This window comes from Canis lupus, chromosome 17 (assembly GCF_048164855.1).
Source record: "Canis lupus baileyi chromosome 17, mCanLup2.hap1, whole genome shotgun sequence".
NCBI lineage: Eukaryota > Metazoa > Chordata > Mammalia > Carnivora > Canidae > Canis > Canis lupus.
In genome coordinates, this window is record NC_132854.1 from 50,646,513 (window position 1) to 50,671,211 (window position 24,699).

General features: G+C 36.5%; 2 long non-coding RNA genes across 10 annotated transcripts in view; both read right to left on the reverse strand.

Annotated features, from left to right (window-relative positions):
• The window catches only part of LOC140608082 (uncharacterized), an 848,352-nt gene that overhangs the window by 446,888 nt on the left and 376,765 nt on the right, over positions 1–24,699 (reverse strand). The gene's annotated exons all lie outside the window — the stretch shown is intronic.
• LOC140608080 (uncharacterized) lies at positions 1,221–23,140 on the reverse strand. Its single transcript, XR_012010055.1, has 5 exons — positions 23,065–23,140; positions 9,050–9,189; positions 5,559–5,624; positions 4,748–4,844; positions 1,221–1,705 (listed from the first exon to the last, which is right to left on the reverse strand). It is a non-coding gene; the product is annotated as an uncharacterized lncRNA (long non-coding RNA).

The window sequence follows — 24,699 nt, forward strand, 5'->3', positions numbered from 1 at the left end:
TGCGAAAAGGGAAGATGTCAAGGAAAGGGGAAGCAGTGCTCTATTAAGCATTCCCTATTAAGAAATGAATACTGAAATTGATTAATAATTGAGAAAAGAATTAAAATTCTTTTCTTTCAGCCATATTATAGAGAAGAGATTGCTATAGTTAATGGCAATTATGTGAAATATTCTGGGTAATGAAGCAACTTAAATAAACTTTGCAGTCCTCACTCATACCACAAATAGAAAAAAACCCTGGCAATGCGAATGTAATATCCACAATTTGCATTTAAGATTATGAGGAAATAGTGCTTGAACTAACTCAGCCTATTAGGTAATAACATTTCAGTAATTCTAAGTGTTATTATTAATAATGATCATAATAATAACCATCTCTGCTTAATTTCCTTTGGTTTGACTAGCATAGTTTACAAATAGGCTAAAAGTGTAACCTACAGCCCACTAAGATTTTGAAGGACTCTTTGATACCATGGAGGTGGGAGTTAAGTCATTAAAGCTTCAGAATGTATCCTTTTAATTATATTCTCTTATTTGTTGTTTATTCCTATGTCATTTACATATAGTAATTAATTCACTAGATGTCTACTAAATGAAAGTATAGTCTCCTATGCTTCTTTCATGCTGTAAATCTTATGATAGTGGCACATTTAACTGCTCTCTAACCCTGTACTTGTTCCTAAAATTCTCAGCCATGTAAATAATCAAAATCCAATACTTTAGCCTCTGGTAGTCTTCATGGAGGGCGTGGACCAGGTAAGGCACCACTTACCACAGGCAGCTCCCCAAGGACCATTGTTGGCATTATCTGTTCACAGGCAATGTTAGTAACTTTAGATAAAATTTTAAAGTATCCAATAACTGGATGTTCATTAAGCCACCATTAATGAGCCAGATGTCAATTATTTTAGGGTTAGTCTCTTCCTAGTTCACTAAAATAATCAAGTTGGATGAAGAAGTTTTGCTCAATATATGTAATCATGAGACATGTGATCAAAGCTGTGTGAAAACATACACAGACACACACACACACACACAAAAAAAAAAAACAGAGAAAAAGAACAGAGAAAGCTCAGAAGTCTAAAGAGTATTACTTCTCTAACTAGCACACACTATGTATTTTATATATTTTCCATAATAAATCGACATTTACTTTCATCATGGCAAAATTAGCCTTTATGGGAATACTTTATTGCCATTATATTTTAAAAATTTAGCAGTCCACTTCCAAAACTTTGACAGATACTTAAAATATTTTCTGAGCACTGTCAAATACTAGATTATTTCCACAGCCACTGTCTGGTAACTTTGCCATCCTAAACATGTTTATTTCAACTGAGGCATGTGGAGGAAGTAAATCATCTCTCACCTTCTTCAGTTTAAATTTGTTATCTTTATCAGGTGTTGGTCAAAATGTTTATAATCAATAGTTTCATATAAAATTTTGGATTTTTCTCCCTCCTAACTCAAAACATGAGGAGGCAAAAATGACATCTGTGAAAAATCTCCAAACAAGACTTCTTCTTGAAAGAATCACTGCCAATTCAAGAAAGCCTTCAGTCTTCCCAGGATTTCTCAAGATGTTTTGTTATTCTTGTGGTATTTTGAGTCCTGGAATCCATGATTCTTTCACATTTAGTTTCTGGAGGGTTAATCTTGGGGGGAGGAAACCAGCAGCCTGAACTTATTTTCTCATCCCGGTAGTCTATTTAAAATAGATAGCAATTTTGCTTTTAATATGATGCTATTCAGTTCCAGCTAAACCTCTGCATCCATTATTACTAACAATATTGTTTTCTTAGATTAGTAAAATGAAAATTGCAGAGGGTCTGTTGCCTGAAGGAACGACAGTAAAAAGTACATAGGAATTTATTTAATGTAGCTATATAGCAGGCTAACAGAAAAGCTCTATTATATATAATTTTACTCATAGAGTTACATTTGGTATATTAATGTGTACTTTTTTTCATTAAAGACCAGAGGAGATCTACGAAAATGTCCAAGAAATTAAAAGTGTTAGACACAAATGTAAAGAACCTCCAACAACTCAACCTGTAGATAACTGAAGCACATAAAGAAAATTAAACTTAATTTTAACTTTTTGAAAGTTTTGAAATTAAAATTGGAGGCAATCCAAAATAAATGACTGCCCACCACAATTAACAATACAGAAGGGAGCTGATTCTACAGTAATTTGGAGAAACGGGCAGAAACTGTCAAGGTGCCATTATCCTGTTTTATGTTTGTTCCTAAAATGTAACTTGATGCAGTCCACTTGCTTTTTTTCCACCTCCAGCTGAATCCAAGGATCTACCTTTTCTTACCTGATCCACTCAGGTGGCTCATCGAAAATCTCCCTGTTCATCTGTCCTCTTGATCTGCTCCTTTCCTTCTGCATATGAAAATGTTCCAGTCCCTTCCAATACCATTTCTGACCCTTTATCTTACTCTCTCAATCTCTCTCTCTCTCTCTCTCTCGTTCTCTCTTTCTCTCCATGTCTTTTAACTAGTTCCCAAAACACTGCTTTGTGCCCTCCTTCAAAGTTTTTTTCTGCTAATTCATGGCCTAAGTAATTCATTCAAAAATCCTACTGTAACATTCAATTGGACACTTACTTCCTGAGGTCATGAACAACCTCCTAATTGTCAGGTCCAATTTGACCTATCTGCAACATTTGACACTGTTGACCATTCCTATATTTTGGAAACTCTTCACATTTGCCTTTTATGACACACCACTTCTTTCTGCATCTCTGCTTATGTGTCAGGCAGGGTCATGGTAGGAAACAGATGGTACACTTAAATTGGATAATTTGAGGAGGTTTTAATACAGGGATTATTTACAAAAGTGTGAGCAAGGGAGACAGATAGGATAGTGCTGTTCCCAAGGCTTAATATCTATGAATGTCACTATTCCTATGCAGGTAGTGCAAATAAAAAAAAAAAAAAAAAAAGGAGGGGTGCCAGAATCTTGAGATGGAGAGGCTTTTGTTGAGCCCCACAGGAATTGTGACTTTTGGTTATGGGATATATCAATGCTTTGAGAACCCACGAGGATAGATGTGGGAAATAAAAACTCTGAACTCACTCTTTTTCCTTCTGATTTTTTGTTTTGCAAGTACCTCCTCCTTAATGGGGTGAACAATACCAAAATCCACAGGGTAACGGAGCAATTTTATGTGGTCCAAATCAGTCAAGTTCTCAAGTCACAGGGCAAGGTGGAGAGAAGTGGAGAGTCAGTCTGAAGGAGCTAGCAGAAGACATTCTGACCAGCCTTTATTTTTAAGTGGTAGTTTTTCTCCAGAGGTCTAATTTGAAGCCTCCTGTCTTCACATTCTTTAAACATCCTCTTGATCCTGGCACCTCCTTGTTTTTAATCTTGGCATATATTATTACTCCCATCCTGCTGGTTCCTTAATCTGTATCTCTATTATAAATATATTCTCTGAGGCCAGACTCATACATTCAACTACTTAAAGGTTATCTCTTTCTTGAATTCAACATCACAGAATCTGAAGTCATTTTCTTTCACCTTACTTACTTTCTCCTTATTATCTCTCTTGGAAACTGTATGACACCAGAACCCACCCATCAGCAAAGCCAAAACCTGGAATTATCCTTGACTCATTGTTGCTCCCTAGATACAGACAACTAATCACAGTGCTTTACATACTATCTCCTAATGAATCTTTAATTTACTCACTCCTATGCCCTGTCACCATCACTATCCTGATGAGTGAAGCAAAAGTAGCCATACCAAGAGTTATAGAAACTGATTACATGAAGAATTTACCTACTCTGGATATTGTGGTAAGTTCCTCTGGAGGAAAGCATATGTTAGCTCAGTCCTAAAAGATGAATATTAGGCGCCTGAGAAAATCATGCGATAAGTGTAGATTTAAAATAAACAGCATGTGCAAAGGTTTCTAGGGAAAAGAATAAATTAAACATTTGAGAAACTAAAATAAGGCAAATATAACTGGATTGTGGAGAGTAGGCAGGAGATCTTAACACATCGACGGAGACTGGAGAAGTACAAAGATTGCAGAGGGCCTTGGGAGTTATAATGTGAATTTGGGACTTCATGTATATGGGATTCAGGTTGGTGGAAGATGTAAGGACCTAAAGAATAGGCAGCAAGAAAATTATCTCTATGTAAGCCTGAAAAGATCTCATAGTCTTCATCTGGTGAGAAAAGTCAATCTGATCAAAGGTCACTGGTAAATCTTTTAGAAGCAGCACACCTTCTTTACTTCTGCCTAACTTTCCAAGAACAACCCATCTTTGTCCCCCAAACACCTATGCCTATTCAAGAATTTTCCAATTACACTTGAGTCAGGAATCCTTCTCTGAAAGGAATCACTTTGCATGTATAGTTTGGTCCCAAACTCTTGGAACTTATGGCTGTTTATCATATCTTCCTTCTAAGAGGATGGATAGAAAGATCATTTATTGAAGAGTGAAAAAAATCTTAACATCATGTTGTTGTTATTGTTAGTCATGACCTTGCAGACTGTTTATAACAAGGGCAAGCCACTTAAGCTCCATGTTTTGATTTTTTTCCCTTGGAAGATAAGAGTTGAATGAGATAATCACCAATTTCCAAGTCTGGAATTCTGTAAATTGAAATAAACCAAAAAATGAGAATAGATGAAATTACATTTTTAAGGTTACATCTAATCCTCTAATCCCTATGATACTTAGTATAAAATAAATGAATAGGATGCCTGGGTGGCTGAGCATCTACCTTTGGCTGAGGTTGTGATCCCAGGGTCCTTGGATCGAGTCCTGCCTTCCGGGTCCCTGCAGAGCCTCTCCCTCTGCCTCTCTCTCTCTCTCTCTCTCTCTCTCTCTTTCATGAATAAATCAATAAAATCTTTTAATAAATAAATAAATGAGCAATCATGAAAAATTGAAATTACACATTTCCAAGTAAATCAACATTCATTCATGTAGAACAATAGCATTTAATCCATAAAGCTTGGTATCCAAACTAGATCTGCCACCTACCATTGTACTTATTCAACTGTTAAAATTCCATCTCCAGAAAGGTCTTGGTAATTAGATAGAGACATGTCCCAAGTTAATGCACTGAGGCAATTCATCTGGCTCCTGGAAGAAACTACATATCACAACATCCACACACGCATGCACACAAATACTTGTCAGAGACTAGATTACAGCTATTTTCAGAGACACAAGAGAAAGCAAGGAATGAAAATGATGGAAAAAAGAATAATGGAGGAGAAAGGAGTACGTTGCCCATTCTTGTTTTTACACCTTAAACTATTTTAAGTAATAACTTCTGACTTTACTCTTAATTTTCTTTTATCACCTCTTGACTTCAACTTAACACTGTCCAGTAGAGAATTATTCATTTCCTAAAGGATCCTAAGACTTAATTAATAGAGGAGCCAGCCAAAGGGATAAAGCCAGAGATATCAGAAGTAATTACAATTTAATGAAACAAGAATGAACAAATTACGGTAAAGCCCAGTAGCCTAGTAAATGACCTGAAATAAAAATTTGGTCATCAAGCTGATAACCTCTCTTCTTACCTCTCCCCTCAAAACACCGTTTTCTTTTGCTCTTTCCTGCTCCATCCTCTTCTCATTTTAGAGAGCCTGTGAGATGGTCATAGAATTACAAATAAAAATCATAAAAACATCCTTGTAGGTCTCAACCTCAACACATATTCACAGGGTAACTGTGACCTGTGGGTTGCAGTTGAAAATTAAAATTTAAGTATTTTAGAGTCAAAATTAACTAACAACCGGTTTGAACAAAAGTTTACTTTAATTGCAGATATACCAAATCTTTTTTGGATGATTTAGCATATTTTGAGGCCTACATGGAACTCATTAATGTCTCCTAAACAGTTTCCAGAGCGATCATCAGCACAAAAAACAAAAAAGCAAACAAAACAAAACAAAAACCCAACCACCACTGCAGTACATTTTAGCTGTGTAAATTCAGCTTCAGAAAATGTTTGAAATAGAGGGAATGTTTATAGTCCCGTGCTGTTTATTTTGATAAACACAATCTCTTTTTACACTGCAGGACGGAAAGAAAAGGGAGCAATAGCAGCAACAACAATAAAAAAAAAAAAGTGAGAGAGAATCTTTGTTTTAAGTCTGTTGCTATCAAATGTTAAAACAGAACAAGGAAAATTAACTCCCATCCCTCTCCTGAGAAGCAGCAGCAGGGTGAAACTAACTGGGAAGGCAATCACTGTCCTATTTGTACTTCTGCTGGGGCTAATGCCAAAACCTGGTCAAGTCCACTTCAAGCCCTTCTCTCAGAGAAGCAAAATCTTTCTGACACCAGTCAGGATTAACTGCATCACATGCTACAAAATATCTGAGGGGAGTGGGCATAGGTGAGTAAAATCTAGCTGAGGAGAGAAAAATTATCTAGTGCAGACCATGGCATTCTTTATTACAAAACTGGATAAAGAATCTCCATCTTTCAGTGAGCACCAAGACAATTTAACCTTGCATGTTCTTCTTATGTCTACCAGTTCATTGCCTATGTGGACATATTTGCTTTCACGGATAAGAAAACTGAGGCAATTAAGTAAGGGGTGAAGTTTTACCCCAAACTTCTCAACTGTCTAATGACTTGTGGCTTAAGAAACTAATCTGAGTCAATATTGCCAGATGAATAGTTACTTAGACAGCAGTATTTTCTTCTAATGACAGCTTGTTTTAGAAAGATGTTAACAGGAGTCTGATCACATCCTTGGAGAATTATATTTATTAGATAAAGGATGTTAAATTCCAGCAGGTTTGATAACAATAGGGGGGATAAAAAAAACAATGGAGGGGATTAAAAAAACAATGGGGGGGGGATAAAAAAACAATGAGAGTATATTAGGCTTAACTTAGAAATATGTTCGATACAATAAGTGAGATACAAAAATAAAATCAAAATATATTTGTCTATCTATCAATGTGTTGGGACTATGAAGGAATCTGCTAGAATGGCAAGAAAAAACAACTGTTAAAGTACACTGTCAATAACCTCATTAAAAACAGAAGGTGATTTAATGTGGGCTATAAAATTCACTTCAACACATGAGAAATCAAGAAAAGATAGATACAGATTCTAGAATATATGAAAAGACACGCAAAAAGTGGAGACCAATGCGAAATTATATATATATATATGTGTGTGTGTGTGTGTTTATTTACATTTATGTATAGGTAGTACCTCTACACATATATACATATATACATGTACCAAGAATTTGTAATGACTAAATTTTTATATCTATGGGGAAATCCCTGTGCAACTACACATTAAGATATGTTTTCAAATTTTACGCTAAATCATCCTCGCTGTGCAGGCGTAAGGCCAGATGGAAGCTTATGGCTGCTATGTCAATACCTACAGAACACTGATGTCTTCTTAGCTAGTCCAAATAGAGCCATTCCATCTGCCATAAACACTGGGCCCAAAGGCCACATTTATAGATTGCACTAAAAAAGTTAAAATTATTTTTACAGAGAAGGCATTTTTATAGGTTCTGGGAAAGGGGGAACTCAATGTGTGTTCCAAAATACTTATTCTCCTGTGATTGTGAGTGCATTTTCATGTATGCATGTATAGGGAAATAAAATAACCTTAATAGGGTATTTTTATGGATGCCAGCACTAAATTAAGTATGCATTATTATTATTTCCCTGGGGGGTGAGATTGAGCTGACTCTCTTTAGCTTCTTCATTCTTCCTACAATGATGACTGGCTTTATTCTTTTTCTTTTTTCCCTAACCCACTTGATGATTTCCTTCTCCAAATGAAAAATATAGGATATTTTTTTGTCAACCTGCCAGAAGGTAGTCAAGGAGAAGACAACGAGTCAGATTGAAGGCAAAAACTGACTCCTGGTCACTAATTGTGCTAAAACCTACTTTGCTGTAATGCCTCCAGCCTCTAGGGAAGAGTAGGAACCATTGTCCTGTGGACTTCTTGCCATTTGAGGTGAAGCTATTATTACAAGCCCCATGTACTCAATACCCATCTGTGAAATACAGCGTGACTAAAAGGTAACTTCATTCAAATTAGTTTATATGAGCAGTCAAGCAGGAGTCCTAAATCTTTGCTCATATTTTTAATCTCTTGGTCAGGTAATATTTAAAAATATATTTAAACTCATTTCTTTTGACTTCTCAAATTATAAGCATGCATAATTAAACCAAAGGAAAGAGAAGAAATGAAGAGGATTATTAGATGCTTCTGTATTATTAAAAGGTACCAGATACTAGCTCATGTTTTCCTAGAATCATGAGAAACTCTGCAAGTGTAGTTGCAGGAAAACCAAGGAAAACCAACTTTGGTCCCATCTTTCCCTTCATCTCAACTTTAGTGTCTTGGCCACTGATTCTTGGTGGGTTCTTTTGTACAAATCAAATACCCCATTTGAAGAAATGTAAAACTATCAGATGTTATTAAAAAAAAGTAGGATGAATAACAACTTTAAATATTTTTAGTGCCATATAAATGCAAATTCTTCAGGAGTCATCCCACTATACTGTGTGAAATAGTGAGGAAGGGAGGAAACTACCTGGTCAGGTGAATGAGCAGACTTAGTCCTACAGAGGAGAAAGTCAGCAGAAAGATGTCAGGCCTGGTAAAACTGTGTGGTAGACATGTTGATGAGCTTTCCAACCATTCCTGTTGGCAGAAAGTTTATCACCCAAAGCTGATAGAACAAACAGCCTAGGTATCAAGTGACCTCAGCTAGAAAGACTCAAGGCTGACTGGTATGGACCTATGATCATACTAAAAAAGTTCTCAGATAGATTTTTCTCTACCAGAAACTTGGAATAAGGATATTGAAAAAGTCAGTTGGTTAGTTAATGGTATATCCCTAACTAGAAGGTCTTATACTCCTATCAAAGACAGAGCCATGATTAGTCAATGGCATACACCACAAACTGAATTCTGGGGAAGAAGTGCAAATCTAACTGCAGAGAGGCAGGAAAGGAAAGAATAGAAAACATGAACATGGCCATGTGTCTCTATAAAGCAGGCAAAATTGGGGCACCTGGGTGGCTCAGTCAGTTGGGCATCTGTCTTCAGCTCGGGTCATGATCTCCAGGGCCTGGGATCGAGCCTTAAGTCCTTGCTCAGTAGGGAGTTTGCTTCTTTCTCTCTCTCTCTCTCTCTCTCTCTCTCAAATAAAATCTTAAAAAAAAATAAAACAGGCAAAATATAGTTTTAGTTTCTAACTTTCTACTTCCAGTCTCACTGTAACATGGATGAATTAATTTTCTTCCTCAGAGTCAACTGGTGTTTGCTTAAATTAGCACCCTTTTTATAAGATATTTAAAATCAGTTTATTTGGACCTAAATATGCCATGTCTATAACATGGGTACAGCCTTCTCTTAATGCTTTTTGCACACACAGTCTACACACTACCATGTGCGTGTAAAATACTGCAACCCAGCTCTTTTGTGTTCCCTCACATTGGCTTTAAGTTTATTAAAAAGAGCCTTCTATATTGGGACATACTACAGACCCTAGCATTCTTCTAGGAAAACCAACTGCCATAATAAATATGAATTATTTGACAATCATCTCTGTTGAATTCTTTTCAGTCAATGGTAGTTGCTCACTAAAATATTAGAGCATAAACATTCCCTCAGTGTAGTCTTCTTCTAACAAATTTTACTTGGGATTGGATGAATATGGAAGGCCCAATACCCAGTACTTATTATTCCACCTCACTTATAGGTCTTATAAACAAGAATTTCATTAAGGAAGAACCTATGTTACTTGGAGAAGCACCCAGAGGAGCTGGTTTGATTATAAGTCAGGACTAAAACATAATCTAAGAAAGTAAGCCTACAGATAGACAAGTACACAAACTTTGGAAGCTTTCTGAAAGCTCTGTAACTTGGCTATGTTTACTCTTAGCATTGCTTACTTTTTCTTTGGAGAAATTAAAAGTCAAACTCTTCAAGACAAGAGAGTCTGCAGTACCTGCTTATCTTCAAGGATAAAAGGAAGAAGTGGTGCTGGTCAAGATCAATTTTATAGAAAAAGAAATTTGAAGACACAGATGATAATGATAACAAGGTGTGTGTGAGCCAGTGAAGGGAAAGACTGAGGCACGAAGACAAGGAGAAATGGGTGAGGGAGGGAGACAGACCCTCTGAGGCTTCTAACTCCAGATTTCATCAACATCTGCAGGATACTCAGAAGCTACAGGAATCTCTAAGAAGCTAAGGTGAGCCTCTTGCTCCTTGTTTTTCCAAGAGATAGGAACTTTTTTATTTTTATTTATTTATTTATTTATTTATTTATTTATTTATTTATTTATTTATTTATTTTTATGATAGTCACACAGAGAGAGAGAGAGGCAGAGACACAGGCAGAGGGAGAAGCAGGCTCCATGCACCGGGAGCCCGACGTGGGATTTGATCCCGGGTCTCCAGGATCACACCCTGGGCCAAAGGCAGGCGCCAAACCGCTGCACCACCCAGGGATCCCGGAACTTTTTTAATTGTTAGAGAAATTCCAGACATCTAGTCTCCAAATCTCCATTATAAGAGAATGCTATATGAAAGTCATCCATTTCTTCCTGGAACTACCTGACTATAATGAGTACATGTTTGAAATGTATGAAATTTAACTTTCAACCCCATCAATGACTGATTCATGTGTTTCAAAATATTTCTGAAAAAAAAAATTTAATTCAAGTTGCAAATGATAAAGGCCAGGTGCCCCTACCTGCACAAAGCATGGGGCATCTTTTGTGTTACCATCTTGGGAACACCAGAGTTTGGAAAAAGCTAGAAGCAATAGTTCCACTATGGGTAAAAACACCTTAATTTCACTGGAAGCCAGATAACAGAAATTTAGTTTTCCCTAAAGACAATCCATTAAAAATACCCATACATATGAGAGAAACATTTTACACTCCACACTTATTTATAATGCGAGTGCTCAACATTGATTCACTAAAATCTTTCCAAAACAAACTTTGAGGGAAATGCTTTGTTAAATTCTGTTTCCTTGAGATATGATGTTCCTTAACCACCAATGGCCTCCAAACCTGGAGAGGGATTGATTGGTTGGAAGTAGTTAATACTGGTCCACACTTTTCTGGGAGAAGCTAACCTGTCAAAAATCCTGAGCGCAGAGATTTTTTTCTTTTCCTCCATGTTTGGTCCAACAAGAGGCAATGATATGGATAAATGTTTTGTGTTGCTGCTCTAAAAACTCAAATTTTGTCCTCAGGAGGGCTATGCCCATTTGGACAGTGGGAGAAATGTAGAGTGAAGACAAACTCATGATAACACTCTCCCTAAAGTCCTCCAACTTATCCTTTGCTGGCCATTAGCATGATCTTTGGAAAATTCATTCACTTGCTTATTTTTCTGATTTCCCAATTTTTCCCAAAATTCAGGAAAAAAAAAAGAATCATTTTATTTGACACTACAGAGTCTATAGTATTACGGTGTCTTTATATGAATTTGAAAAGGTAATTTTGGATTACTAATTAAATTCTATAAAATACATGCAGCCATAGGATAAAATTAGTTACGGAATATCCATTAAGAACAATGACTAGGTTAACCTAATATGCTTTCAAAATTAAAGAAAAAAAAAGCAGAAACTTACACGTAATTATTTGAGATTAAGAAATAGATACTCCATAACATTTGGTGCAGTCAAACACAAAGCCATATTTAAGTCCAGAATTATGAATTCAATTAATAATTAAAGGATTATGCTCATAGGGAAGGTATATATAAAGCAGTAAATGGCTTTTTCAGGTGATTAAACATCTAAATGATGTTTCACACCAAAGAAAAAAGAAAATTTATTGTGACTGTAGTCCTTAGCCTGAATAATATTCCTCCAACACAATAAGAACATAATTCAATGAAACTAAAATAGCAGAAGAGAGAGTGAAGTTCCTTTTGCTCATGAAGCTCTGAATGGCTGGCCTGACTGCTTTCTTCAAATTACTAGGAATATCACAGTGACTGCAAGTGAGAGGTGAGTGGAAGAATGAAGTGTGAGCAGGTATGAAAATGGAATAATTATGAGAGGCTGGATTAAAGAACTGAATAATTTTCAGTCAAAATGATCTCTATAGAGAGGCGGTGATATAATTAGACATTTTAAAGCCAATAAGAATTTCAGGGTCATCCATGAGTGGGAGAATGCTTGCATTTTGTAAGCTAGCATCAGCTAAATCCTTCTCTTGACATAGTACAGCAACTATTCCCCCATCAGCCCTCACAGGATACAAATTGGACAGTGTACAAGTAATTACTGATGAATGCGAATGTGCCGTTCAGTGAAGAAACGTTTTCAGAAAAACAGAATGAAGTAGATGGAAAAGGTATTCTTATCATCTTTGAATAGATATATACAAAGATACACTGTGAATACTACAAAAGATGTGAGGAGGTAGGTGTTTGGTAATGTGATCGTAAAGCGTCATTTATAGATTTTTTTTTAAAAGCTCTTATTGTATCCTGTAAAGTCAATTGTAGAGAACCAACAATAAATACACATTACAGCTATTCAAGGCAGTATGGATGCTAAATAAATACATTCTATTCACTTGAAGACTTTGGTTTTTAAAAATTGCTGTAGTTGGAAACTTAGAGTTCACATAATAAAGATTAGATCTAATAAAAATTAAACACTGAGCGCCTTTCAGTGTCATAATAGGTTTTCAAAGGCAGGCTTAATTTTATTACAATTTCCTGGAGAAATATCTATATATATTCTCAGAAAAATTAATACAGATATACATATGTAGTACTAGAAACATACCACTTTGGCCATAGTTGGTCTAGCATCCTGGCTTTACTATTGTCGCTCACTCCTTTGTGCATTCTCTCCTCACAGCCAATCCAACCCATCACTTGCTAGTTCTCATGTATCCTGGCTCTCAGGAGCACCACTACTCTCAGCCTAAGAAAAGGTCCCCCTTTTACAAATCTTTCTGCCAGAAGGGCGGGACGTGTTCAAGAATTGAAATGAGTTTTCTGCACTGGCCTAAACCCTGTATGTTCTTCAAAGGAATACAAATAAAAATCACAATCCAGAAGAAATGGACATTTTATACTTCTAAGTTTTCGTCGCAAAATTCATTGACTATTTATTATGTCATGTACTACTTCAATAATGCATTATATCAACTTCGGGAATATGTCCCAGCTCTGAACATGCTCTTTCTCAGAGCTTTGCTGGTTATCTCAACAAGAGAACAATGTTAAGCGTTGAAAAGGGGTAGACTCTCCAGAAATACTGCCAATACATGAAGGTACTCATAGTATTGCCCAGTGTCCAGAGCTTGGTCCTTCCAATTAGATAATAACACCACAGTTCTTGACTCTACTCAAGACAAATGGTCTCTCAAAATTTAATCTTTCTTGGCCCATAGGGATTGTTGTGGGAATTAAAGGAGATGTCAGTAAATACTTTATCAGAAGGCACACTACAACCCTTAGTTTTCATAGCCTCTTTTAGGAACTGTAGGGATGCTCATTTCACAAAGAGTGGTTAACTTCTTGCTGTGGTTGTATTCACAACTGTCTCTCATTCTGCTGCCAGGCATGTTTGGTGCAATTTGATCCTAGTGATGAAAGTACCAAAGTTAGTAAACGATTTTATTTTTGATAACAAATTGGAGAGGTCTCAAGGTTTATTTAGGTCTAAGAAAGTTACCTTGAGGATGCTACTTTGAAAGGGAATGAGAGGGATTGTTATAAATACTGCACTGAAAGTTCCCAAGGCCCTGTCCCCTCCAAGGGAGAGTGTCTCACAGTAGATATAAAGATCACTTATCTATATGTGCTAGATTCAAAAGGATGAAAACACTTCTCCAATGGAGTGCCCTTGAATTTCCAAATTGTTTAAATTATGGAAAATGTCAGAAGAATGTTTCAGCAGAGAAAGTAAAATCGAAAACCCAAAAGTATGCTTAAAAACAATCATTTGGAGGTCCAGAAAATCAACTCACTCCATTAGTGGTTTTTAAAACTTTTCATGTGAATCTGTATTTGGAAATGTTCTGAGGCATAGGAGGAAGCTCAAGGGAGTTGGATATATTAGGTTGTGTATGGTGCCCTACACAAGCAGTACATCTTCATTCAACATTTACTAGTGGTATAGCATGCCTCACTGCAGCGTTGGGACTGGGGTCCAGTGTGGAGAGCTGCTCGTCCTGGGAAGTGGGGCAAGGCCAGAAAGGGGACTGCCCCCTTGTTCATCATGCAAAGCACATTTGTGGGAAACCTGGTGCTAACCAATTTGTAGATGGCCTGCTTCTGGGTAGGGTTTCCTACATAGCAGAGCAGCTCCCCCATGTGATCTATTGAAAGTCAGCCCTAGACACAAGGGTTAAAAAAAAAAAAAAAGAAAAAAGAAAAAAAGGAGCCAGACGTTGCTCTGTATTAGATGGCAGTAAGAGAGCATTAACAGGAATAAAACAGAACAGGAAAACATCCCTCTGCCCTTGAAGCATATATTCACCCATGTGCATGCTGTCATGGGATGGAAGCAATGGTCTGTCAAATAAGTGGGGGAAATATATATTGTTCAACAAATAACACTAGAAAAAGTAAGTAGCAATTTGGAATAAAATAAACTTTAATTGAAACCTCATATTTTACACATATACAAATCAAAGATTCAAAGATACAACATCAAAGATGTAAATGAAAACATGCTAGAAAAAAATCTGGAAGAAAATCTGAATAATTTTAGAATGAAAAAGTCTCCTGTAAGTATGAAGCCATATATAGAAGTCATAAACTTGAGTAATAAATTAGCCTATATAAAAATAAATAAAGCACTTTGCCTTGGAAAAGTCATCAAATTGAAAGTTAAAAGACAAAGCAAACATCTAATTTTTTTAGATGTAAAAGTCACCTGAAAATCAATAGCAATAAGACCAATAACTTAGAGAAAAATATAACAGTGGATTCTCTGTAGTTTATGGATATAAGAAACATTATCCAAAGAGCTGCAGTAGAAATTATGAGAATTAAAGATGAAAGCAAAGCATTATATGTTCTCATTCATGTGGGGAATATAAATAATAGTGAAAGGGAATATAAGGGGAGGGAGAAGAAATGTGTGGGAAATATCAGAAAGGGAGACAGAACGTAAAGACTCCTAACTCTGGGAAACGAACTAGGGGTGGTAGAAGGGGAGGAGGGCGGGGGGTGGGAGTGATTGGGTGACAGGCACTGGGGGTTATTCTGTATGTTGGTAAATTGAACACCAATAAAAAAATAAAATAAATAAATAAACATTAAAAATTATTTAAAAAAAAGAAAGCAAAGCATTATACACACACACACACACACATTAATTTACACTTGAATTGATTGGCTTTATGTCGTCCTTTACTCTGACAAAATGAGATTTTTCTTTTTTTTTTAATTTTTTTTATTTATTTATGATAGTCACATAGAGAGAGAGAGAGAGGCAGAGACACAGGCAGAGGGAGAAGCAGGCTCCATGCACCAGGAACCCGACGTGGGATTCGATTCCGGGTCTCCAGGATCGCGCCCTGGGCCAAAGGCAGGCGCCAAACCACTGCGCCACCCAGGGATCCCCAAAATGAGATTTTTCAAAAGCAGATACTGATTTAATCATTTCGAGGATTTCAGATTCTGGAGAAATAATTTAAGGAACTTAAATACCTAATTTGGCTTCACTTTTAAAGTATTGTTCTTTAACAAAAGTTGTTTTATTCTAGCAATCTACTGGAATAAGCAACAGTCATAAGTAGAGAAGAATCTTCAATATGAGAACATATTAATACCTTTCTCTTTTGGTATACATTTGAACTATAGACCATATTCATTTTTGTATATGTTAAAATACCAAAAAACCCACCAAGATTATAGGAAGCCACTTTTAAGTGGTCTCCTGTCTTTTAGTCAAACACAATATAAAGATTTTACTTCAGTTGCATCTCATTTAAAATAATTGTGATGGACAGGGCACCTTGTCATCTACAAAGACAATAAAATAACAGCACTGGTTAGTATTTTTCAGTTCATTTGTCTAATATACATTTTATTTCTCTAATTAATAAAAGAAAACCTTAAGTGGGGATTCCAGTTATTCTCATCAGCGTTAATTTTCTATTTTTCATGAATACAAGTCTCTAAAAGTCATAGACTACAATGCTATTTGATCAAAAAGTTTCCAATTGAGACATATATACTAAGTAAAGCCTCAAATACCAAGGATACAGGCAGTTGCTACAAGAAACTTCGATTCAGATTTTATAAATCTTTAAGCAAAATGCAGAAGAAACATGTGTATTGCAGTATTTCAAAAATGAAAACCCTAAAACTTATCAAAATCTTACATTATAGATCTATGGCCTACGTCTTATTACATTCCCCATAATACTTCACATTAGCAACTTTGGAAATAATGAAAACCCACCAGCCTCATGAATACCCAGGATTCTTGATACTGCAAGTGACAAAAGCACAATTCAACCTATCTTTAAAAAGAAGAAGAAAAGGAATGTTTGGGGCACAATTGCTTCAGAAAGGGCTGGATCCAGGAATTTAAGAAATGTCGATACTCAAATTAGCTCTCTCCATAACAAAATTTGTTGGATTTGCTAGGTTCTTAGGTTCTGCAGCTCCCCACTGTACTCTATCAGGTTTTTTCAACACAGGCACTGGCCCTATCTCAGTTGGACTCGTGAGATGTTAGGTCTGAGTCATAAGCTGACCCCCAAGGGAAAACTGAATTTCATCTACTAGAGCAGAGGAAGGGGTGGTTTCTCATGAGTAATTTGAGCTGCTGTTTTCAGAACAAAAGTGAATGGATGTAGGACAGGCCAAAGTCTTTCCTTCATATCTGAATAATCCTTCTAGCCATATTGCTCTATATGCTTCCTATTCTTTTTCATCCACACTTTGTCCTGAAACTCATCTATTCTCTCTGCTACCCATTGTTAATATCTCTCTTCTAGATGATCAGGAAAGGTATTTAACTGCTTGTCTGGACCCTAATCCTGTTTTCTCTTACATAAGACCTCCTCCCTATATCCAAAGTGACTTACTTTAAAGCACAGACCCAACCATAGCGCTATTGATAATTCAAACTCACTAAATGTCTGTTACCACATCTCAAATATCTGACGTCTTCATTCTACCTATTACATTTCAATATTTGATCTCAGGAGATAATCTTGCCTCATGACATAAGAACAAAATAGAAGAAATAAATTATGCGGGAAATGATCCTTTTCTTTAACAATAATTAAATACAAAAATCTGATATGGGGCTGATTCATTGTTTTCCTCCTGGTAATGTGCTTCCCGTACAACTAAATGGAATATTTGCACAAAGATCATTTCACAGATGTGTTAGAATAAGACACTTATAGGACTCATAATAAACAAAATTCTCCAAAGGTTAGCCTTAAATATTGATTTTTGCTCTACAGTGTGGAAGTGTCTCAAAGTTTGAAGTTTTTTGGCTATTATCAGCTTCTATATCCACCACCACGTTTTCTATTTATTTATATATATATATATATATATATATATATATATATATATATATATATATATATATATATAAACATGCTCCCATGGTTTAATAATGTTGGTTTAACACCTATGCACAAAATAAAACCATAATATTATATTTTATAGAACAGCTTTGAATTGGCTAAGTGCTTAAAGCAATCATATTTTCCCTCTTTTCTCAATAACCTAAAAACACAAAGGCAGCATCTATACTTAGCTTGTAATAAGTTCATTTTTTAAAAATGAGCTTTATGAATGCCTAGTGGTGTCGGGCACCATTAATTTTGTTATTAAGATGGTTTAGTATGTGCCTAATCTGACAGTATACTCCAAGGAGATCAAAAAAATCACACTCTGGTCAAGGAGATTATACAAAGCGACATTACCACATGGCAGTTTGTCTCAAATCTATTTCACTTAAAAACACTTTATGAAATATCCATAAAATCTAGAAAGCCCTGAAGTAGGAACAATAGATTATATAAAGAGAAAAGATATACTTGGGGAACTTGTGAAACAGATTCTTTAGTGTTTTTGCCTCCTGTTAATATATTGACAATAATAAAAAATCATGGCATTTTCCTGCAATTTTGATTTTGTTTACATCTTTGTTATTTAGTGGGGGCAAGACGGTGGAGGGGTAGGGTCCCCAAGTCACCTGTCCCCACCAGCTTACCTAGATAACTTTCAAATCATCCTGAAAACCTACAAATTTGACCTCAGATTTAAAGAGAGAACAGCTGGAATGCTACAGAGAGAAGAGTTTTTGCTTCTAACAAGGTAGGAAGGCCAAAAAGAAAAAGAATCTTTGTTATTTAGCATACCATTTTAGTAATTAAGGGCATGAGTTCTGAAGTAAATGGTTTCAAATGCTGACTCCAGCACTAGTTTCTTTGAAACTTACTTTTCTGTGCCACCACTCTGATCACTAGAATAGGGATAATACTATCTACTTCATGGGGTTGCTGGAAAGTTTACATGTCATCGCAGCTCACCCAATATCAGAAGAGATTTCTCAGACACTAAATACAGTATCAAACCAGAATATCAAATAAAGGCAGAGATAGAGGCTTCACGTAAGCTGATATGCTGCATTAATCTCAGAAGCAATACTAAACACAATAATGTGCATTGAAAAAAGTAATATATACATATATATATTACACTATGACCTCATGAGAGACCCTAATATATAATATATATATATATATTATATATATATATATTATCATCAGTGTGTGTTATCACAATGTGAGGAACAACGTTTTTTGAAATTCTCTGGATTCGTAAAAACACCTTGGATACACATATCCAGTATCTATTCTTCTACTGTGTTCTGTACCTCATCTCCAGTTTTCAGAACAGTAATGAAAGGATTGGCTCTAGGTAGGTGGCTAGACAAGTCCCGGGTCTTATAGCAAGAGGAAGAGAGCAAGGATTTGTGCAGGTGTGTGAGATCCGAGGTTTAGTGATAGGAAGCTGATGGGTGTTTTACCTGTTGGCTCAGTTCCGTGGTAAACTTCTCAAGACAGATGAGCTATTGGTTGCTTCATTTCTGATTCCTCTTCCCCAACAACAACAACAAGTTACTTAACTCTGCATACTTGAACACTCAAAGAATCTGTGATTTTCTGAACTTTTCATCATCTTGGTCACAGAATGAGAAACTAGTAACTATAAATTAATAAGATATTTCTATAGTTCCTAAATGTCTTACATTCTGATGGAACAGCTCAAAAAGACAGACTTTATGTTTCTAACATCACCAACATAAAAGCACCCAGTAGAACTTTGGGAAGGAAACAATACTACAAAACTTTTAGGTAGAAATCATTAAGAAATAATTTTGGTTTTAGACTATGAAGATCTATACAGAAGTCACAGATTTCAATAACATCTTCATGTTATTTAAATTCAGTATCTATTTGAATCAATTCTTGATTTCCATTTTTCTTCTATTTTTAACATGGTGCTCTTAAACGTCCACATAATCTTTGAAGTACTTTTGTTTAGCTCAGAAAGGTACAGAAGCTTTTAAAATAAAACACGAGTAGCTTGGCAGACTTCATAGGAATATTTATTGTTAAAAGATCTATTTTCAGAAAGTATTAGCTTTGCCATTTCCTTCCGATTAAAATAAAATATAATCATGTAAGGTAGAATTTGTTATCCCTTAAAAATTAACTTTTCTTTGTTCCTCATTTGACTCTCATTTGCCCTCTTTAGCCTGTTCAACAATTTCATCCAGGAACATCTGCTTCCCTCATCAAGCGAGGATGCACACATCAGATAATCCCTCTACATAAGCCTACTGCACATGCTTATCAACATAAATGTGAAAGTATAAACAAGAAGTTAAAAATTTTCAGACAACATTACTCACTGAACAGACGTGAAGTCACCCAGATATTCAAAATATATTCTTTTGTGAGGTTAGATATGGGAGATATTTTATGCCCTTTGAGGTGGTTCTTGTGAGAAAAAATTTCAGGAATACAGGGAGTATAGGCCAAAGCACTACTGACAGAGCTGAAGCAGCATAGCACTGCAAGTCTGATATACTTAAACCAAATATTGCCAGGTGACTTTGACTCTCTTTAGCTCACGGGGCCTAGGTTACCTTATCTTTAAATTACAGATGATAATGCCTCCCTGTGACAGATTGTAATTTCCAAAAAGGGCCACAACAATATTATTTTTGATCTTATGTGCTCTTCTAGAATTTTGCTCTTCCCAACAAAGAAGTAGTCTTTTTGTCTTCCTCTTGAATCTGCACCAAATTTTTTGACTGCCTTTCTGGATAGAGTGCAATGCAGACCACATCATGTAACCTCTGAGGTCAGGTCATAAAGGGTGATAGAGCTGTCACCTGGATATTTCCTTTAGAGACATGAACCGATGGCTCCCTGGGCCATTGTATAAGAAGTTCACCTCCCCTGAGTTGAGAGAGATACCACATGGAGAGTCCACCTAGAGATAGGGCAGCTTGAATCTTCCCAGATAAGAATGAAGTCTTTGGACTATGACCTCATGAGAGACCCTAAAGACCACCCAGCCCAGCTGACCTTGAATTTCTAACCTCTCAGAGACCAGGAGACATAATAAAGGAATATTACTATGTTCAGCCTCTCGGTTGTACAGTGATTTGTTACACTGCAATAGATAATTAATGCCCTATTATTTGCAAAGATTAGAAGGCATATTTCAATACTTTGTTAGAGTAGGTTCTCAATAAAAAACAGATGTTTATTAATATATTTATTTACTTATGCTACATGCATTTATAGACTATCTTTCCATTCCGTCCCTAATAAATTAGAAGGAAAAATACTTGTCATCTTCTGTAATAAATTTTTCTATTCTCTGAAATTCTCTTCCAAGCATAATTTTTGTAAAGGATAATAAAATATTCAATGAGGAAAGGCACAGACCTTTTTCTGGTGCCCTTTCTTTTTAATATACCTCGAAAATGGAACTGAATGAATAAATTATGCCTCTATCACCAACATTATTTTCTCTTCCATTATTTCTCACATCCTAAATCTACAAAGTGAGTTAGTTTTAGAGCGAGGACTATAGTAAGTGTGGCAGCACACCAAATATAATTAATTAGAACATGCTTAATAATAAAAATTATAAATCATAGCATTCTATGATTAAATAAGTAATCATTTCCTAGCATAACAGACCACACACTGGTGCAAAAAATGACAAGGTTATATAGCCAGGGGAACAAAATTGCCTCTGGACAGAGACCAGTGTGTACCCCAGCAACCTGGAGCTTAGTTGGACCTTTAGAGAATAGGCAAAACTTAATGCATTAGGCATGCTAAATGGGGCTCCAGCCAACAAACTGCACCCCCTAAGAGATGGGAGAAAGGGGTGTTTTGTTGGCGAGTAAGGGAAGAGAGAACTTATCAGGGAAGAGGGGATTGCAAAGCAACATGACAAAATAGCCCAAGAGGCAAAAACAGTAAAAATGTCAATGTCTAAACTTCAACATCAGATTGTTTGCAAGTGTATTATCTCCTTCCACTTCCACACTCGGTAAGGTCTGCTGCATATTCCAAGTGCCAACCAGGTAGTTTGTCAATTTCGGATTCAGATGCTGACACTAAAGTGGATGCTACAGCAGGAACACAGATGCACAGGTAAGAACACCTCTGGCTACTTTTAGATATTAAATAGCTCCCCAATTCTTGCAACTGTCACTTAGCTCCTTAGCACTCAGGGAGCTTTCTCTGTCTACTCTTTCTCCCCCTTCTTGTTTATTTCTTTAAATATTCTTTTTATTTGAGAGAGAGAGAGAGAGAGAGAACACACAAGTTTGGGGGGGGGTTGGCAGAAGGAAAGGGAGCAGCAGACTCCCCACTGAGCAGGAGCCCGGATGTGAGGCTCCATCCCAGGACCCTGAGATCATGACCTGAGTCGAAGGCAGACGCTTAACCAACTGAGCCACCCAAGTACCCCTATTTTTATTGTTTTCAATTTAAATTTTAGTTAGTTAATGTACAACGCAATACTGGTGTTTGGAGAATTTAGTGATTCAGTACTTATATACAACACTCAGTGCATCAAAAGTACTCTCCTTAATACCCATTACCCACCCATCTCCCTCCATCAACCTTCTGTTCTCTATCAGTAAGAGTCTCTTATGGGTTGTTTCCCTGTCTACTCTTTAAAAGTAGTGGAACTATGTTAAAAATGATGGCATTCTAGTGATTTTTATTAGTAATAATGCTACCTTCCCAGCTACTAATAGTGACTGCATGTAACTAACACTAAAGAATGCATACTTCATCTCAACTTAAAACCCCCTTCCAAATAAAGCTGGAACAGTATCGTTCCCCCACAAACATGGCTATTTTTTGCTTCAAATTAAAAACTGGCAACCTTGAAGTGAGCTGGTATATATACTCAGCAACTGCTATAAAGTCAAATGATTTGGAGGAAGGAGCCATATTAAATTCTGCAATAAAGGACCGTGTTGCCACTATAATCTATCTCATGAGCATTGAAATCCATGTTTTAATTATTAGTTTATTTTAAAACTATTGGGAAAGATTTTGTGACTTTACATTCTGTTACTTCATAATTTACTTGGAGCTGTAGTTCTAAATAGCATGCAGTACTAAAAACCTTGTTTTGAAATTAGATATACCTCAAACCAGATGCTAGGTCAGCCATTAACTAGTTAGGTGACCTTGATCAAGTTACTAAATCTCGGAGACTTGATTTTTCTCCCCCCCTCTTCTAGGTAGACAACACCATTTATATCCAAGGGGTTGGTAGTGAGAGTTAAATGGGATGATTCATGCTTCTGGCCCAAAGTAAGCATTCAATAAATGTTACCTCTTAAACATTCTATTTTTAAAAGTTATTCTGCATGTCCACTATAATATCAGAAGAAGGTGGAACCAATTTCTCCTTATGACAAATCGAGACAACTACAACTTCTTGGAACATTTGATACTTGAAAATTATTTTCACATGCTTTATCCCACTAAGCTTCACACTGACCTCGAGTGCTGGATATTCCTAGGCTCTTCAGTTCAGAAATGAGAGAACTGAAGCAACTTCACTGAGGTGACTCACATAGTTAGCAGTAGAATCACAACAGGAACCTAAATCCCATGTTCCATCCCCTCATTTCCATAGCCGCTGTTGCCTTAACAACTAATCTCAAGGCATAAAAGACAGACCTGTGTCTCAAAGGTGTCCGTTTAAAGCAGCCCATGCTTATTTGCAGTCCCGACATCTGGATATCATTCCCAGGGCCACTTCAGCATAATCACACTTGCATTATTCCTTTCCCTACCCTTCCTCGCAGGGACCACATTTCCGTTCACGCATGTCTAGTATACTTACTTGTCTCTCCCTCCTCCACAAGCAGTTCTGCTTCCTGCATACTAGCTTTGGGGAGTATGGCTGCACTACAATAATTTGCAGAAGCTGGCTCTGTATAGCCCTCAAAGGCAAGAAGAAGCACACTGTGTATCAAAGATGATTCAGCTCCACAGAGGGCAGTGCTAAAGGTTATCTGATCATGTTGCCCTTCAGGTTCTGCATCTACTCTGCAAAACGGATCGGAGTGTTCCACTGAAATACTGGGTAGGCAATAGGGAGAGTGATGGCTAGGGAAAAGATGCACCAGCCTTATTAGGTTTAAAAAACACGAAACTATGAAACTTTATATCTCCTTTTGGATGAGGAACACAAGCTGACTTTTTTCAGATGGTGGTTTTGTTTTTTCTTGAGACTGTGTTATGGTGGGGTCAGCTCATTTGCTGACCTCTGTCTTCTTCACCCTGAATATTTCATCTTAAATGCTGGACTGATTTTCAAAAAGGTCCATAATCTAGAGCAGAGTTTAAAAGGTGAAGAGTCAAGGGTCCTTGAGGAATTTTGAGTAGGACAGTCAAGTAACAAGGGCACTGGGAGCTACAATTAAGTAGCCGTGAGGAACTGTAAGTAGTTGTAGAGATAGCAACCTGACAGCACTCTCAGAACTATGGCTGCAAAGCACTGAAGATTTTTCCACAAACAGATGGTTTCTACCTCACTAAGTTAAGTGGTACATGTCTCTTATGCTTTCTTATAAATGTATCCTATAATGTCCTTGACTCTCACTACGTCCAGAAGGATAATAGATAGTACTTCCAAACAGAAAGGCAGGCCCCCATTGTATAACAGCAATGCCTAAAGTGACTAATTGCTTATTATTTCTGATTTATTCCCTGGTTTGTTCATCATTCTTTACCATTTATGGAGCAGAGCAAAAAAAAAAATTGGAAATCTCTTCATAACCTTATTGTGCAGAGCTAGTGATAACATAGGATTCATTGCCAATATCATCTCTCACAGGCATGCATTCCAAGAACCTCCCACACAACACTCTACATCTTTATGTGAAGCCAATTGCTGGCTACAATGGCAAAATCTTCAAGATAATGAAGACAACCGGGGTCCTTAAAAACCTTTTAATGATAGTCCAGGCTTGTTAATCCAAAAAAGGATTTAGACACAATAGTCATGGTAAGAGAATTTTAAACTATAAAACAAGTCTTCCCATTTTTAATAAGTGCCATCAGCTTCAACCAAGCTTCCAAAGCCAAATAGTCAAAAGTTTGAAGTCAATCTTGATTTCTCTCTCCT